Source organism: Heteronotia binoei, chromosome 19, assembly GCF_032191835.1.
Source record: "Heteronotia binoei isolate CCM8104 ecotype False Entrance Well chromosome 19, APGP_CSIRO_Hbin_v1, whole genome shotgun sequence".
NCBI classification, from domain to species: domain Eukaryota; kingdom Metazoa; phylum Chordata; class Lepidosauria; order Squamata; family Gekkonidae; genus Heteronotia; species Heteronotia binoei.
The window spans coordinates 15,963,336-15,981,736 of NC_083241.1; the positions used below are offsets into that span (position 1 = coordinate 15,963,336).

The window sequence follows — 18,401 nt, forward strand, 5'->3', positions numbered from 1 at the left end:
TGCATCTGTGACATGAGAGGTAGAGAGATGGAGGGCAGCGGCAGCGCGCACAGTGACACTGGGAACCTTGCTGTCGCTTCTATTTCAGTCTGCTTAGAAGCTCGGGTGGGTGGGAGGGCCCAAACTAGCACCCTTTCCCCAGCTCAGTGCTCCTGACAGTCACCTACTGCGGCTCAATAGATGTGCTGGCCCTGAGCTCAACAGAATTGGAACGCTCTGAAGTAGTGGTGGATTGCTACAGTGGGCAAACTTGATATGAGTAGGTTTAATTTACTGCCACACAGACTAGAGTTGGAATCCAAAGGCCTTCCTAGATGCTTCCAATCTTGGGAAGGCTATGGCAAGCCTTGTGCTTGTGTCTGGCACAGGAAGCAATGGAAATGAGATGATCTTCCATTTCTGCAAAAGCTTATACAATGGTGCAGAGTGGTAAAGCTGCAGTGCTGCAGTCCAAACTCTCTGCTCATGACCTGAATTCGATCCCGGCGGAAGATGGGTTCAGGTAGCCGTCTAAAGGTTGACTCAGTCTTCTATCTTTGCGAGGTCGGTAAAATGAGTACCCAGCTGGCTGGGGGGAAAGCGTAGATGACTGGGGAAAGCAATGGCAAAGCACCCCACAAAAAGACTGCCATGATCACCCCAGAGTCGGAAACGACTGGTGCTTGCATAGGGGACTATCTTTACCTTTATACAATTAGGAAGTCTAATGTTCTAGCATGGGGTTTCCCAACACGGTGACCGATGGCTTCCATGGTCCCTGCCAATATATTTCTTGATACCTGTCAAGTGGTCTCAGAATGTGGGCATGGCCAGACAGGGCTCAGCTGGGCTTCTGAATGGCAGGACCAGATCGACGTGTTTTTTGAGGAAGGGCAAAATTTAAAAAAATGATGCCCCCTTATGGGCCATTCTGTCTTATGGTCCCATAGAACACAATGGACTCCATACCCAATTTGGCGCCCCCCCTCCTTCGGTGCCCGGGGCAAGCACCGCCCTCTGCCCCCCCCCCCCCCCCAGATCTGGCCCTGCTGACTGGCTTATCTGGGTGACAGTTACAGCGGAAGCCTTAAGATCAGCATGACTCCTCACAAGGTAAGACGCCCCAAGCACTGGCTTCTCCAGCTCCCTTTTCTGTCAGGAGACAAGGAAAGCAACCCCTGTGGGAAAGAGGCAGAAAAGCCCTCCTTTTTCTATTCACCCTGTAGGGAGCAGGCCCCGTTCTGAAGGAAGGGAGAGAGGAAAACCCTCCTTGCTCTGTTCTGTCCAGGAGCTGTTTGTGCAAGGGCAGACTGTCAGGCTACAGCTAGGAAGACAGAGGCTGAAATCTTCACTCTGCCATGAGGCTGCCTGAGTAACCTTGGGCCCAGCCACGCTGATTCAGCCTAGCTTACCTCACAGGGTTGTTGTTAGGATAAAATTCAGGGGAGAGGAGAATCAGGTATACCATCCCGAGCCCCTCAGTCACCACATGAGGTGAAAATCTATCAACAACCAAATTCACATAAACATCCTGTTCTAATCCCTAGAAACGGTAAAGTATACCAGGACTGCCATTCTCATGTTACAAATGTGGGTTACGTAGGGTTGCCAGTTCCCAGGTAAAGCCTGGAGATGTCCTGGAATTACAGCTGATCTCTATAGTACAGAGATCAGTTCCCCTGGAGAAAATGGCTGCTTTGGAGGGCGGGCTGTATGCCATTATACCTGACTGAGGCCCCTCCCCTCCTCAAACCTCACCCTCCTCAGGGCCCACCCCCAAATCTCCAGGAATTTCCAAGCCAGGAGTTGGCAAGCTGAGGGTGGAGTTAGGGTGGCGAGAATGAGAGCCGATTCCTTAAAGCCACCTTCATCGGAAGGGCCAGATTCAACCATGGGATGTCCTTTCTTGTGGCTCGCCTGTTCTGCTAAACCAGCTCTAGTAGAAATGGAAGGGGAAAGAAAGACAAAGCCAGCTGGGTGTCAGACACGCTGTGGCGCAGGGCCCAAGGAGCATGGGAAAGCCTCTCTCTCCCCTGACTGCAATGCTTGTTAAGAAGCCTGCATAATCCGACGTATACAAATTTCCTTGCCTGCACGAGGCACCCGGAGTCATCCCGACAAGGACAGGTTGCCAACAGTGCAGGAAAAAACCCCCAGCGGTGTTAAGCAAGCTGAGATATGAAAACAATCTTTGTTTTCTCTTCTTCCAAAGAGGCAATTTGCATTTCAAGTCCTTGGCTCTGGAGAGAAGCATTATGTATTTCTGCGCATGGAAGCTGATCCTTTGCACCAGTCAATCAATCAGCCAGGAGTTTGCTGAGAAGCTGGAAGTTCTTTGTGGTAACAGGGGATGGGAGAAGAAGTTGACGGCAGAGACCAGAATTTACAATGACTTGGGGAATTATGGTTGCTGTTAAACGAGTCACCCAGAACCAGAAAATTCAGCCATGGGGCATGGGGATCCAGGAGGGGGGCAAGTGAGTGGTGAAGGGCCATTCTAGCCAAGTTCAGATTGCACCTCACAAATTGTTCGGACTGAAGAGTCAGGTCAGAGCCAGCAGCTTTATACAAACCTCCATCTTGTTCCCTGCTGAATTTCTTGCTACAATACTGCCTTCCGTTCACCAATAGTGACAATGATGTAAAGGGAGAGCAGCTACAAGAGAATAAGGTTCCTGGTTCCATTCCCGGAGCCCTCAGTATAAGAATCCTGGATAAGAATCCAGTAACAGGAGTCAACATCAGGGAAAGGTCTTGGCCTCTGCATCCTCTTGTTGGCCTTCCAGATTTGGCCACTGGGTGAGAGAGGATGCTGGACTAGATGGACCACTGCTCTGATCCAGCATGGCTCTTGTGATGTTTGCATGGAGTATTACGAGTAAGGAGAAACAGCCTTTGCACAACTTATCATTATCAGTTCTACTTCTAAGTATGGTGTAGGCTTTCTGCCTGTCCATGGTGGGCACCCTCGCATCCTCCACTGTCCAATTCCCTCCGCCTGCTGGATGAAGCAGTGGGAAGAAAATTGGGGGGGGGGGGGGGTGGATGCTGTGATACCATTCCAGGCAAGCACCTGGCTAATCTTTATGGCTTTCACCAGTGATGTCACGGCATCCATGCCATTATCCACTCCCCAGACTCTACTCCTGAATTCTCCTGGGGGTTGCCAGTGGAGGGCTGGCAAGCCAAGTTCAGTGCCATGGATTCCAGCCACTGTGATTTCAGGCATGGGCAATTTCCTGAACAAGCCAGTTGGCATGTGACTATGGGCCTGCTAACAAGCTGAGCAGGCACCCACCACACCTGCTCTGAATCTGGGCAAAGGAAGCCCATACGGTATTTCTGGAACCAAGCAAAGGAAGAGGAATGTAAATATAGTGGAATTCCACAGGCAAGGCTGAATAGTTGTGGTGGTGGTGATGAGGGCGAGATACATTTGTCTGAGGAGGACAGAGCCTAGAGGAATCTGCTGGCCCTCCAAGACACACACACACCTGGCTCATAATTGAGAGTTTTCTTTTTCTTGGATTTAAAACTAATAATACAGAAAGAACCTGACCCTTCATTCTGTAATCTGTTTGTGCGGTCCTGAAATCTACTCTAATTTGGCAGCATTAATTTGAAAGAGGGGGGCCTTGTCCTTCCTCCCCCCTCCCCCTCCCCCACTGCTCCTTTGCCTTGTTTCTGCCCTGCTCTGCTAGATTTGTTTTTATCCCATGGTGTTCAGCATTCCTAATGAGCCATTAAAAAGCTGCCAATTACATATGCAAATGAAGAGCTGCAGACGGGCAGAAGGGTTGTCGCTTGGAGCAAAAGTCTGTTACTTAGAAAGAGCTGGAGATAAATCACCTCAGCTTAGCAAGACACCTCACAAGACATCTATACCTAAGATCACCCCTGTTCCCCCCCCTCCTCCCGCTGTTTTGAAATGCCAGGAATAACACAAAGGGTGGTTAATACAGTCTTAATGATAATTACCACAATATAAGAATCCCCAGACCACAGATCAAAGGCTTCTCCTGCATTCCCTGAACTCTGATATCAGGAATGGTTGAGGTGAAGGAACAAAAACAGCTTAGTGTCATGTGTGAAGAAGAAGACTGGAGATTTATACCCCCCCTTCTCCCTGAATCAGAGACTCAGAGAGGCTTACAATCTCCTATCTCTTCTCCCCCACTATGAGGTGGGTGGGCTGAGAGGCCTCTCACAACAGCTGCCCTTTCAAGGACAACTCCGGTGATAGCTATGGCTGACCCAAGGCCATTCCAGCAGGTGTATGTGGAGGAGTGGGGAATCAAACCCGGTTCTCCCAGATGAGAGTCTGCACACTTAACCACTACACCAAACTGTTTGGTTCAGTACTACCAAAATGGTAGAATGCATGTTATGTATGAGTACCAGCTGCCTCTATAATGTCACCCAAAGTGACATTTGAACTAGTATACTTGGAGATTGTTCCTCAGGAGGAATGCCTACAGAACAGCTGGTGAACATCTTGGGCAGGATGAGGAGCCACCATCCAAAATACCCTGTCTTTAGTAATCACTTGCCCAGGCTCCAAAGCTGGCAGGCATGAAACTGCTTTTGTCCTGATGATCTTCATTGACAATTACCCCCATACAGGAATAGGTGGCCTTTTAAATATAACCCCATCGTTTGCCTTTGAGGGCCATGATCTGAATGCAGTAATGCCAGCCCAGTTAAGGCCTTCCCACCTGACCAAGAGCCCAGTCTGGCACACTGCTTTGGCAGGGAATTACCTGACGAGGGCTGTTGCTTTGGAAATCTCACCATGGTAACTCTGAACACACTAAGTCAGGGGTGTCGAACTCATTTGTTATGAGGGCCAGATTTGACATAAATGAGACCTTGCTGGGCCGGGCCATTTGTGCCATAAAATGTAATGCCAGGTAGCGGAGATATAAACTTTATAAAGGACAGAGACAAACACAATTAAAGGGTTTTTTTTTTAAATTAAAACTTGCTTAAAAGATAAGCAATATTGTGTTTCTGATACTACTTGCTCTGAATTATTTCATCAAAATCTGTCTTGTAACAATCTTGAGTATGCTGTTTGGGTCTTGTTCAGGTGTGTGTCTGTAAGTTGCAAACCTGCTTCTGACTTATGACATTCATTACAGAACTCTGATGGTCAATGCTTTGAGTCTAAGACCCAGTGGAAAACATGACATGGCTGGGCATTGCGAGCTTTTGTACATAAATTGCTTCATGTGCTAAGCCAATGGAAAAAAATAGAGGCTTTGCTCAGTAGCTTCTGTGCATTTGAGCAAGCCTGGCAAAGCAAGCTGCGATGCAAAAGGAAGCAAGAGATAGAGAAGGAAGCAGATGACAGTGCTTGTGGTCCTGATAGCTCTCTGGGGGCCTGATCTGGCCCTCAGGCAGCATGTTTGATACCCTGCACTAAGTGTATGCTAAATCAGAGCAGCTATTTTATAATGATTTAATTTGTAGCTTTTAAGAATGGAATTGAAATATGGAATATGTTTTTATACATGTGTATGCTTCATTTCCGCATTTCCTTTTATCCTACTCTTATCTATGCTAACATTTTTAATAATGCCAATAAAGGAAATTGCTGTGTGTGAATTAGAGCAGTGCCTGCGATGACCAGCAGCAGCTCAAGTAGGAAAACGTCTTCTCCAACACTTTGTCAAGCATTCTATTTCTATGTATTAGATCAATACAGTTATTGGAATCTAATTCCTCTGTCTCTCTGTTCTGAAATCTCTTCTTTCCCATAGTTGCATTTCAAAGCTTACTCCCCCCTCACTTTTCTCGCCTTCCTTTTCCTTTCTCACCTCTGGGTAGAAAATGTAGGAATGCAGTAACTTTGATGATAGAGAGAAAGGAGGCGCCTCCCCCAAACCATTCCCATTCACCGCTTAGCAAGAGAAGCAGGAATGTATGGGAACCAGGGAAGTTACAACCACATGATAGTAGAGGGTAGTATTTTTGCATATTTGTAGCAATTCACATATACATGTTATGGCTTGAAGCTATCTTTTCTATTTCCTTTGATGTAGTCCTTCAAACACTATGCTGTGTGAAACTCTGTATCACTCTCAAGGTACCATACCTTGAGCCAACCACGGATTATCAATAAAACGAGTCTTTGTATCAAACAACCGCTTGTTTATTCAAAATACTGATGCCTGACACTTGCCCCTTGAGATCACCAGAGACTGAGCTTTGGCCCTAGGTATTCCTTCTCTGGGGTCACTTCCTTCATATACTAGATCCCTAAAAACACCTAGTCATAGACGTGCTTTCACTCTTGCTAGGCTTAATTCTTTTCCCACTGGTGAGTTGACAGGTCGTTTTTCTAGAGTCCCGTACTCAGATTGCTTATGTGATTGTGGGTCTGGAACTGTAGAAACACTTGACCATCTTCTATTACATTGTCATCAGTGGTCGATTCCTAGATCAATTTGGATAACTCCTTATTAAACACCAACTACCAACTGAACTTTGGGTGGTCCCTCATTTGCTGGCAGATACTAATCCTGAAACCACCTATTTTTGTTACAAAATTTTTAACAATAATCTTATCTGCAAAATGACAGAAATCTGGATTGATCTGATGGTAATGGAATCTGGCATATATGCGGTCAACATGACAATTTTAGGTTTACTTAACTGTTTTATTAGAAATTCCTGTTTTAACATTTTTTTCACTTTTAGATTTGAATATTTTGACTGTATCATTAGAATTCTGTGAATATGGTTAGTTCTGTTGTATACCAATGCATGTTTTGATTATTGTTACATCCTGACTGAGCTTAAGACCTTTGGTCACAGAAGCTAATAAATGAAATGGAAAATGGCTTTGGACCTTCTGTGTGCAGGGTACAGGTCCCAGAATAGAGCCACAGCCCCACCAATGTGCGGTTTTGGGCTGAATCAACAGAAGCATAGTATCCAGATCATGCAGAGTGATGCTATTGCTTTACTCTGCTCTGGTTAGTCCTCACCTAGAGTATTGTGATCAGTTTCAGACACCACAATCTAAGAAGGATATAGACAAGCTGGAACATATCCAGAGGAGGGCTACGAAGATGGTGAGGGATCTGGAGACCATGTCCTATGAAGAAAGGTTGAAGGAGCTGGGTATGTTTAGCCTGGAGATGAGATGACTAAGAGGTGATATGATCACCATCTTCAAGTACTTGAAGGGCTGTCATATAGAGGATGGTGCAGAGTTGTTTTCTGTTGCTCCAGAAGGTCAGACCAGATTCAGTGGGTTGAAATTAAATCAAAAGAGTTTTCAACAAAACATTAGGAAGAACTTCCTGACAGAGCGGTTCCTCAATGGAACTGTCTTCCTCGGGAGATAGTGGGCTCTCCTTCCTTGGAGGTTTTTAAACAGAAGCTAGATGGCCATTTGACAGCTATGCTGATCCTATGAACTTGTGGGGACGTGGTTGTGAATTCCCTGCAATGTGCAGGAGGTTGGACTAGATGACCCTGGAGGTCCCTTCCAGCTCCACAATTCCATGACTCTCTGAGAATCCTGCATCATGCACCCCTTCGACCTCAAGGGCAGATTTAATGATTGCTGTTCATGAGAGCTGCAGACACAAAGGTGGAGGAATGATCCAATGAGGTGAGCAAACATTAGTGGCACTCCCCTAACACTGCCCCCTCTATTCTTCCTCCCTATTTAATGGGTGATTTCCTCAGACCTCTGTGTAAACTCACTTTCCTTTTACAAGTCTATTCTAACAACTCCCCCTACTGCCAGTCTTCTCAATACCACCCCCCCCTTTTGTTTTTTGTTTCCAGCTCTGCCTCGACTGGCATCAAAGCCGGTATTCAGCAGAAGCCAAATCCTGTTCTTAAAAAGAGTATACGTGAATTAAAAGAGGGCCCAATAAATAACTTCTGGATGCCACAGAATCAGTCCAGCCACTTCAGCATTAATCATCATAATACTCAAAGTTCATTAAGCTTGATTATTTTAAAATCTTTTAAAGCCATCACCAAGTCCCCCGCCAGGGAATCTCATTTGTTAACAGCAGACAACCAGATGCTTCTGGAAGCGGAGAAACAGACCATGGAAGAGGGACAGTCTTCCTTCTCCTCCTGTGGGTCATCCCCATGGCAGTTCTACAGAGACCTCAAATCTCACCAGGGTTTTGTGGTTTTTTTGGAGCAGGGACTCCTTTGCATATTAGGCCAAACCCCCCAGATGTAGCCAATCCTCCAAGAGCTTACAGTAGGCCTTGTACCAAGAGCCCTGTAAGATCTTGGAGGATTGGCTACATCATGGAGATGTGGCCTAACATGCAAAGGAGTTCCAGTTAAAAAAAACCCCCTGAATCTCACCATCAGCATTACAGGGATTCTGTTCTACTTCAGGACAAGACAGATGAGCCAGTTTGGTGTAGTGGTTAAGAGTGGTGGACTCTAATCTGGAGAACTGGGTTTGAGTCCCACTCCTCCAGATGCAGACAGCTGAGTGACCTTGGGTCAGTCACAGTTCGCTCAAGAGCAGTTCTCTCAGCCCCAGCTTCCTCACCAGCGATACTCCAACTAAGCTGTGGAGTCTTGTGAGCAAAAATTCTACTTGTGAGCAAAAATTCTAGCACCAGAGTTTTTACATTCGCTGTTTCTGTAATGTTGTGTCTATAATGTTGAACCTGTTTTTAGATGCAATTTGGCCTGTTAGCTGCCCTGAGACCATTTGCGGAGAGGGTGCGATATAAATGTAATAAATAAATAAAAACTTCATGAGCTGCTGGCATTAAAGTCATGAGTGAGCGATTTGGCTACTGCATAAATTATTGTGCTCTGGGGCCATTTTTCTTGAGCTAAGACAAAAATGTGTGAGCCAGAGGCTTAAAAAGGACAGGTTTCTTACCTGTAACTGGTGATCTTCGAGTGGTCATCTGTGCAATCACACATATGGGTAATCCGCAGGATTGGCCCCGACCTCGGAGAGTTCAAAGCAATCTTGATCGTAGATCTGGCGCGCCTCCCGCTTGTCCTGGGAGGAGTCAGCTACTGCGCATGCCTGGAGAAGGGGGAGGTGCTTAGCCACTCAGTTTCTTCCCGCCGCCGGGTAGGTGGAAATAACTGTGCTAGCTAACTTCCAGCAGCGGGGAAGGCTGGGTGGGTCTGTGTGATTGCACAGATGACCACTCGAAGATCACCAGTTACAGGTAAGAAACCTGTCCATCTTCTTCGTGGTCTCTGTGCATTCACACATATGGGTGATTAGCGAGCCATTTCTTCGGAGGTGGGTGCTGGATCTGTAAGAAAAGGTAGGATTAGAGTGTAACATAATGATAGTGTTACTCACGGTGGTTAGTCGAAGATCGATCGTAGCACCGCTTGTCCGAAGGAGGCGTCTCGCCGGGCACGAACGTCGAGGGCGTAGTGCGAGGCGAAGGTAGATGTAGAGGACCAGACGGCTGCGGCGCAGATGTCCTCTATAGGTATGCCTTTCATGAAGGCGGACGAGGTGGCCACGGCTCTGGTTGAGTGGGCTCGTATATGTTGAGGGATTGGTTGTTTTGCCAGCTGGTAGCAGAGTTCGATGGCAGCAACAATCCATTTGGAGAGTCTCTGGGTAGATATTCTGCTGCCCTGATTATGGGTAGCGTAAGTGATAAAGAGTCTGGGGTCTTTACGGATTTGGCGGGTTCTATCTATGTAGAAGGCTAGGGCTCTCCGTGCATCCAAGTTGTGGAGTGCCCTTTGTCCCGCGTCCGCGGGGTGCTGGAAGAAGGCTGGTATAATGGACTGTCTTCCCAGATGGAAGGGAGAGACGACCTTGGGAAGAAAGGTCGGGTCAGGTCGGAGGACCACCGTACTGTTATGAAATGTCGTATACGGTGGGTCTGCTCTGAATGCGCAGATGTCACTGGCCCTCTTACCTGTGGTGAGGGCCGTAAGTAATGCCGTCTTCCATGACAGCAGGTGCAGTGGAATGGAAGCCATGGGTTCGAAGGGCGGTTTCATGAGTTGGCTCAGGACTAGAGATAGGCTCCAGGTGGGTAGAACTTGTTTGATTGGTGGGTGAAGGCGAATGATGCCCTTGAGGAAGGCTCTAGTCGCATGGTGAGAAAAAACCGTTGTGCCATCGATGCGGGGGTGGAAAGCAGAGATGGCTGCCAGATGTACCTTCAGGGAGGAATACGACAGACCCGCTCTAGAGAGCGTTAAGGTGTAAGTTAGTACCTGAGGTATGGTGGCATAGTTGGGGTCGAAGTTGTGTTGTGAGGCATAGTGTGAGAAGCGTTTCCACTTAAGTAGATAGGATTTCCTAGTAGATGGTTTTCTGGAATTCACTAGGACGTGACGGACCTCTGGGGGGAAATCTAGAAATTGATTCTCCAGGCTGTTAGCTTGAGTGACGCCGGGTTGTGGTGAAGGACCCTGCCGTCCTGTTGGGAGAGGAGATCCCGTGTTTGAGGGAGCTGGACGAAGGTATTGTTGGACAGGAGCAGCACGGTCGTAAACCAGGGTTGGCGCGGCCACCATGGAGTTATGAGGATGCAGTTTGTGTGGTCTACCTGAATCTTCTGTAGAACTCTGGTGATAAGTGGGATGGGGGGAAAGAGGTAGTGCAGTGTTCCGTTCCAAGTTTGTAGGAAGGCATCCCCCCTGGAGAGGTGGGATGGGGGACCTCTCATGTAGAAGCGGGTGCATTGGGCATTTGATGGTGAAGCAAATACATCTATCTTCGGTTGTCCGAAGACGTTGAAGATCTGTCGGATGTATCGACTGTTGATGGACCACTCGTGGTTGTTGGTCGAGTGGCGACTCAGGGCGTCTGCCTGGGTGTTGTCGGTCCCTGGTAGGTGCACGGCCGTGAGGAAGATGCCCTGGCTTATGCTCCAATGCCACAGTGCGAGGGCTCTCCTGCAGAGTCTGACGGAGGCGGTGCCGCCCTGCCTGTTGATGTAAAAGACTGTGGCGATGTTGTCGGAGGTGACCTGGACGTGCTGGTTCTTTAGCGACGGGAGGAAAGACCGCAGGGCCTTGTGCACTGCGATGAGCTCCAGGCAATTTATGTGGAGAGAGCGTTCGTAGTCTGTCCATTGGCCCTGCACCGTGAGGTCCTCTAAGTGGGCTCCCCATCCCCACTTGGATGCATCTGTGGTTACGATCACCGAGGGCGGTGTCTGTTTGAATGGCATGCCCTTGAAGAGGTGATGTTGCTTGGTCCACCATTTGAGGGATGGCACAATGTGCGGTGGGAGGGTGAGTAGTGTGGATTGATGTTGTGTGTGGGGGCGAAAAGTCCTTACGAACCACATTTGAAGGGGGCGCATGTGCAGCTTCGCAAACCGCAGAACTGCTGTGGTTGCTGCCATGAGGCCTAGCATTCTTTGGAAGGTGAGCGCTGTTTGGGAGCGCTGGGCGATGATAGTGTTGGCCATTGACAGTATGGCGAGTGCTCTGTCCTGAGGTAGGGAAGCCGTTTGCGAGAGCGTGGAGATGTCCGCCCCTATGAACTGAATCCTCTGGGTAGGGATTAGTTTGGATTTTGAGAGGTTGACTCGGAGGCCTAGGGTGGCCAGGGTGGAGAGGGTGGTCGAGACGTCCAGTTGTAGTTGCTCCCTGGAATGGGCGACGATCAGCCAGTCGTCTATGTACGGGAAGATTGATATCTGTTGCTGGCGTAATGTGGCTGCTACTACTGCCATGCACTTGGTGAAGACCCTTGGTGCTGTGGAGAGGCCGAAGGGGAGGGAGCAGAACTGGAAGTGCTGCCTCCCTACGGCGAACCTTAGGAATCTTCTGTGATGATGATTGATTGTTATGTGGAAGTAGGCATCCTGGAGGTCTATGGACGCCATCCATGCTCGTTCTGGGATGAGCGGAAGGATTGCCTGAAGCGTGACCATACGGAATTTCTTGTAGATTATGTGTAGGTTGAGTTTGCGGAGGTCGAGGATGGGTCGGAGTCCTCCGTCCCTTTTTGGTACCAGGAAGTACCGGGAGTAGAAGCCGGTGCGATGGTATTGGGGTGGGACTGGTTCTATCGCGCCCTTGTCCAGCAGAGACGCAATTTCTGTCTGCAGGGGTGCGGACGGGGGTGTGGTGAGGAATCGGTGGTGCCTTGGAGTGGATGTAAACTCTATCAGGTAGCCTCTTTGAATGATGGTGAGGACCCAGGCGTCTGATGTTATGGTCCTCCAGGCAGTGTAGAACGGTTGTAGTCGTGTTGATGGGTTTGGCTGATGAAGGGGGACTGGACGGCTCGGGGCAGGGAGGTCAGAGAGATGGTTTGGATGTGGTTGGAGGTTTCTTGGTTGTTTGGCGTCTGTGCTGAAAGGAAGGCTTGGACTGTGGTGGTTTGCGCTTCCATGAATCCTGTTGTCGTGGGGATCTGGCCCCTTTGTATTGGCTGGACCTCCAGTTCCTTTGTCGGTTGGATTGTGTCAGAGGTTGGGAAACTCCCAGACGTTTCGCCCTCTTCCTGCCATCGTCTACTGACGTGAGGATGTCATCTGTAGATGAGCTGAACAGGCCGAGGCCATCAAAGGGCAGGTCTTCCACCTTGTATTTGATGTCTGGTTGGAGGGAGGAGGATCTGAGCCACGCGTGTCTACGGAGTGCTATGGCTGAGGCCAAGGTTTTGGAAGAACACTGTGCAGCGTGCCGTGCAGTGTTGATTTGCTGTTTGCTCACTCTGGCGATCTCTTGCAGGGTAGTGGCGGCTGACTTCTGGGACGCCTCGGGTAGGGATGGTACCAGTGCGCCGAGGGAAGTGGTCAGGTTGTGGGTGTATGCGGAAAAGCATGCCATGTAGTTGAGGATTTTGGTTGTGGCTGTAGTGAGGGCGTAGATCTTTCTCCCGATCGTGTCGAGTTTCTTGCCCTCTCGTTCTGGTGGTACCGGGTGCCTAGTCTGCTTCGATTTCGAAGACGAATGCACGATGATCGAGTTCGGAGCCGGGTGAGTGAATAGGAACTTGGATTCGGGTGCATGTATCTTGTAGAGGGCTTCGACCTTCTTGGATGTCGGCGGTACTGATGCCGGTTTGTCCCATGCTTCTCTGAGTGTTTCTAGGAGGACGGGGAGCATGGGAAGAGATGAGCTGGATGGAAGATCCGCATGCACCAGATCGAATACGACGTCCGAGACTCTGGGGGCGTCCGTATTGAGCTTCAGGTTCAGCGAACTTGCCATGTTTGCCACGAGGTCGAGGTAGGATTTCGGGCCCTCGGACGGCGATAGGTCTGCTGGCTTGGCTATGTCGGATTCTGGGGATTGTAGGTCCGAACCCGAAGAGTGGTCGGAGTCGGAGAGTTCCTCCTCGGATCCGTCGTCGGTTCCCTGGTGCAGGTCGGGCTGGGGCGTTGTCTTGGGAGCCGTGTGTAAGGACTCGAGTGGCGGCGGGAGTTTCGGTTCGGCGCCGAGATTCGTAAGGTCGTCATGGTGAAGCGGTTCGACCGATGCGGAATGGAGTCTGTGTGAGCGATCTCGGTCGCGAGGAGACTCTTGGTAGCTGTGGTAATGTCGATCGTAGGATGGTGATCGTCGGTGCCGTCTTCGGTTCCGTGGGGATGGAGACCTGGATCTCGATGGAGAGTAGTAGTAGTGTCTCCCCCTGCGGTGGCTGCGGGAGCGACGGCGGCTGCGGGACCTGGTGCGGCGGCGACTGCGGGACCTGGTGCGGCGGCGGCTGCGAGACCTGGTGTGACGGCGGCTGCGCGGCCTGGTGTGCCGGCGACTGCGGGATCTGGTGCGTCTGCGACTGCGAGACCGCGGTCTGGTCGGGAGGACTCTCGGGGTCGAGGGTTCTCTGGTGAGCGCGTGGGCGTCTACAGGGTGCGAGAGATCTATGAATTTAGATGGGTCGAGGATCCCAACGGATGCGGTAGAGTGCGTATCCAGCAGTTGGTCTGGTGGGGAATTCGGAATGGACGGTGACTTGGATGAAATGCGGATGATTTCCAATGGAGTGATTGATGGTGTTGCTGTCGACTTCGATGTCGGAGTCTTCGGCAGCGATCCGGAGGCAGTGGCGCTCGGGTTCGGGGTCTTCGGCTTGGTGGTCGGGTTCGAGACCGAGTCGAGAGGTCGGGTCTTGTGCTTCTTGGAGCTCACGCTACCCGTCGGGTCCGAGTGGGCGGAATCGGAACGGCGGCGCTTCTTGGGGTCGTCCGACTTCTTGGAGTGCTTGCCGGTCTTAGGCTTACTGGGACTCTGTGCCACGGAAGCTGCCGACTGCGTCTCTCCCACGAGGTGTGGGGAAGATGGCGCGGGTTGTTTTTGTCCGCCATGCGGCATGGCCGGTCGGAGTGTGGTTTCCATGAGGTGGCTCCTGAGTCTCGCGGCGCGGTTCTTGCGGGCCTGTTTGCCAAATTGGCTGCAGTGCACGCAGGAGTCTGGACGGTGGGCCTCTCCAAGGCAGAACAAGCACAGAGAGTGACCGTCGGATGAGGGGATTTTGGATGAGCAGCTGGTGCAGCGTTTAAAGATTATCTTGTCCCTTCCTTCCATCCGCCCGGGGAGGGGGGGGGGGGAGGGGAAAAGTCCCGAAGAGATAGTAAGAAAAGGCCTCTTTTTTTTTTTTTTTTTTTTTTTTTTTTTATACGATACCAGGTAGAAGTAGAAGATGAAGAGGTGAGGTTGAAGAGAAGGTAGTTGTAGAGATTGCAATGAAGAAGTTGGAGATCAACGAGGAAGGTGCGATCCGGTCGGCGGTAAGGAAGAAACTGAGTGGCTAAGCACCTCCCCCTTCTCCAGGCATGCGCAGTAGCTGACTCCTCCCAGGACAAGCGGGAGGCGCGCCAGATCTACGATCAAGATTGCTTTGAACTCTCCGAGGTCGGGGCCAATCCTGCGGATTACCCATATGTGTGAATGCACAGAGACCACGAAGAAGATCTGTGAGCTAGCTCACACTAACTCAGCTTATAGGGAACGCTGCTCACCAGACATCTGTTGTGGAGAAATAAAGAGAAGGAGATTGTAAGCTGCTGCAAGACTCCCAGTGAAGGGTGGGGTATAAATCCAATCTCCTCCTCCTCCTCAGGACTGTTTGGGAGATCCGGTACGATGAGAACTTGGATACAGACACGATTGCCAGTTGAGCTTATCTTGGTCAAATAGACTTGCTCCCATGCAAGGTGAGCAACTGCATGGACTCCCTCAATGGCTTGAACTGAAACTCTTCTTGGGTACACTTCTGCTCTGCTCATGTCTAGTAACTTGCAGCCACTTTTGCTCTTGCATGATCTGCAAACTAAATCTTTTCTCAATGACTGAAGGAAAATCAGAATTTCCGTAGTCGTGGGCAGGTAATTAAAGAGACCTACTTGCCAAGAGCAGATCTAATTGCAAGTAATCTCTAACCTGGGGACTTTGAAATAGCATGCATCCTTTAAATGACAGGTATTGGATACACTGTCTACTTTTTGCACCAGAGCAGTTAGCAATATCTAATCACAGTGATCACAAGATTATCTAGGTTTATGGGCAGACACTGAAGGGACATAGAGACACATAGAGACATGGGCAGACACTGAAGGCACATAGAGACATTTGAGTAGCAAGTCAGCTCAAAAATCTCATATCAATGATTTTCCTTTCAGTTTTCACTGATTTCTAGAGCTACCCTACATCACTTATTGGTTTTCCCTGGAACTGATGCAGTGACACCAGCAATTTCTCTTTAAAAAGATTTGTCCAGCCATGCTCTAAGCTGCACTGGCCAAAAAGGGCTGCCAGCAGGAAACCACTGGCCATAGCAGAAGGCCCATTAGCCCTAAGATCTAAAGGGTATCTTATGTAAATAAGCCTGTTCAGTTCCCAGGCAGCTGGGATTGGTTCCTTGGAGAACCTGGAGGATTTTTCTAAGTTCCCATTCTAATGCAGGATAGCATACATCAAGGGTGTCCAACGGTAGCTCTCCACATGTTTTTTGCCTACAACTTCCATCAGCCCCAGCCAGCATGGCCAATGGCTGGGGCTGATGGGAGTTGTAGGCAAAAACATCTGGAGAGTTACTGTTGGCCACCCCTGGCATACATGATTCTCCTTCCTTGTGCTATCCTCACAACGATCCTGTGATCTCGGTTAGGCTGAGGGATAGTGACTGGCTTAGAGCTACCCAGCAAGCTTTATGAAAGAGGAGGGATTTGCACCCAGGTCTCCGAGATGCTAGTTCAAACATCTTAACTGTTACAAAACATTGTCGAAAGGATTCTTAACCAGTGTTCTGCCCTGTGCATTTCAAAATGGGGGCATATGCAACATCCAAGCCCTGGAGTACAAAGTTTTTACTGGTTATGGTGAGGCATGAAATCATACGCTCCACTATCCCTGGTGAACCACTGCCTTTATTTTGTCTTGCTTTTTCAGCTTGTCAGTGTGGGTTGTTACTGTTATCACAGCCCTTCAGGATTTAGTTTCCTCCCCAAGGTTTTCAGGATGTATATCTTTGTATAAGGCAATGCTGCTTGTCTCTAGCAAACATACACATTGATGCATGTGCATGAATAAGGCAGCTCTGTACAATTCAAGCCCAGCTTGCCACTACACCAGCAACAGCTGCTGCAGCAGGTATATTTAGTTTCACTTGAAGCTGCTCTATAGGGTCAGACCCTTGGTCTTTCAAGGTCACTGTTTACTCTGACTAGCAGCTCTTCAGAGTTTCAGGTGGCGGTCCTTCACTACCTGATCCTTTAATTGGAGATGCTGGGGACTGAACTTGCAACCTCTACCGTCTTCGCTTCCTAAATCATTGGAGCTGAATAAGTGAGCTGTGCATATAGCAGGTGGTATAAAGCCTCTCCGTACTGTTGTCGAAGGTAACCTGGACAGTGAGCCTTGGTATGAAAATATTAATAACCAGGGCTTTCCCTCCTGGGGGAATGCAGTGGAATAGAGTTCCAGAACCTCTTTGTGGAAGCAAAATTCTCAAAAAATTGTCTAAAAGTTAATCAAATCAAAGTTGGAAGTAAGGTTGCCAAGTCCAATTCAAGAAATATCTGGGGACTTTGGGGGTGGAGCCAGGAGACTTTGGGGGTGGGGCCAGAAGACACTGGAGTGGAGCCAGGAGCAAGGGTGTGACAAGCATAACTGAACTCCAAAGGGAGTTCTGGACATCACATTTAAAGGGACAGCACACCTTTTAAATGCCTTCCCTCCATTGGAAATAATTTCTTTTGGAGCTCTTAGAATTGGACCGCCTGACGCAATCATTTTGAAACTTGGGGGGTATTTTGGGGAGAGGCAGTGGATGCTATGCTGAAAATATGGTGCTTCTACCTCCAAAAACAGCCCCCACCGAGCCGCAGATACCTGCAGATCAATTCTCCATTATTTCTGATGGGAATAAGTCTCCATAGGGAATAATAGAGTTCCCAGCACACATTTCCCTCCCCTGTCCCCACTTTCAGATGACCCTGAAGTGGGGGGAGGGCCTCCAAACCGGGGAATCCTCTGCCCCCACCTGGGGATTAGTAACCTTCGTTGGAAGGGGCATCTAATCTAACCCCCTGTACAATATAGGAATGTCACAACCCACCCACCCCACATACACATCCCCAGTGACCCCTGCTCCATGCCTAGAAGATGGCAAAAACCTCCAGTATCCCTCATCAAACTGGCCTGGAGAAATATTGCTGGCTGACCACAAAGTGGCAACCAGCATTTCCCTGGGCATGCAAGAAAGGGCCAAGAGAACTAAGCACTGATGCAACCCTTCCTGCCCTCCTTCTCATGATCTGCCTAATTCACAGAATCAGCATTGCTGTCAGATGGCCGTCTAGCCTGTTTAAAATCCTCCAAGGAAGGAGAGCCCATCACCTCCTGAGGAAGCCTGTTCCGCTGAGAAACTGCTCTGTCGGGAAGTTCTTCATGATGACCCCAGGACCAAGGCTAGAGGTGAGCACGGGTGGTTTTGCCCTTGCCTACCTCTGTATAGCAACCCAGGACTTCATTGGTGGTCCCCCATCTAAGGACTAACCAGGGCCAACTCTGCTTAGCTTCCAAGCTCTGATGAGATTTGGCTAGGCTGGGCTATTCAGGTTGCTATGAAAATAATAATAATAATAATAATAATAATAAGATAAGACGTTATGGGATTTATATCCCACCCTCCGCTCTGAAGAGTCTCAGAGCGGCTCTGAAGAGTCTCAGAGCGGCTCACAATCTCCTTTCCCTTCCTCCCCCACAACAGACACCCTGTTAGGTGGGTGGGGCTGGAGAGGGCTCTCACAGCAGCTGCCCTTTCAAGGACAACCTCTGCCAGAGCTATGGCTAACCCAAGGCCACGCTAGCAGGTGCAAGTGGAGGAGTGGGGAATCAAACCCGGTTCTCCCAGATAAGAGTCCACACACTAAACTACTACACCAAATAAGGGACAGTACGGACATATCCCTATTTTTACTTGTGAAATGTTGGTGTTTATTTGCCATCATTTCTTCAGGTCCTGC

The 18,401-nt window shown here is 49.3% G+C and overlaps 1 protein-coding gene across 2 annotated transcripts in view; it reads right to left on the bottom strand.

The window, feature by feature from the left end:
• NTRK3 (neurotrophic receptor tyrosine kinase 3) overlaps positions 1-18,401 on the bottom strand; it is a 589,304-nt gene that overhangs the window by 13,008 nt on the left and 557,895 nt on the right. The gene's annotated exons all lie outside the window — the stretch shown is intronic.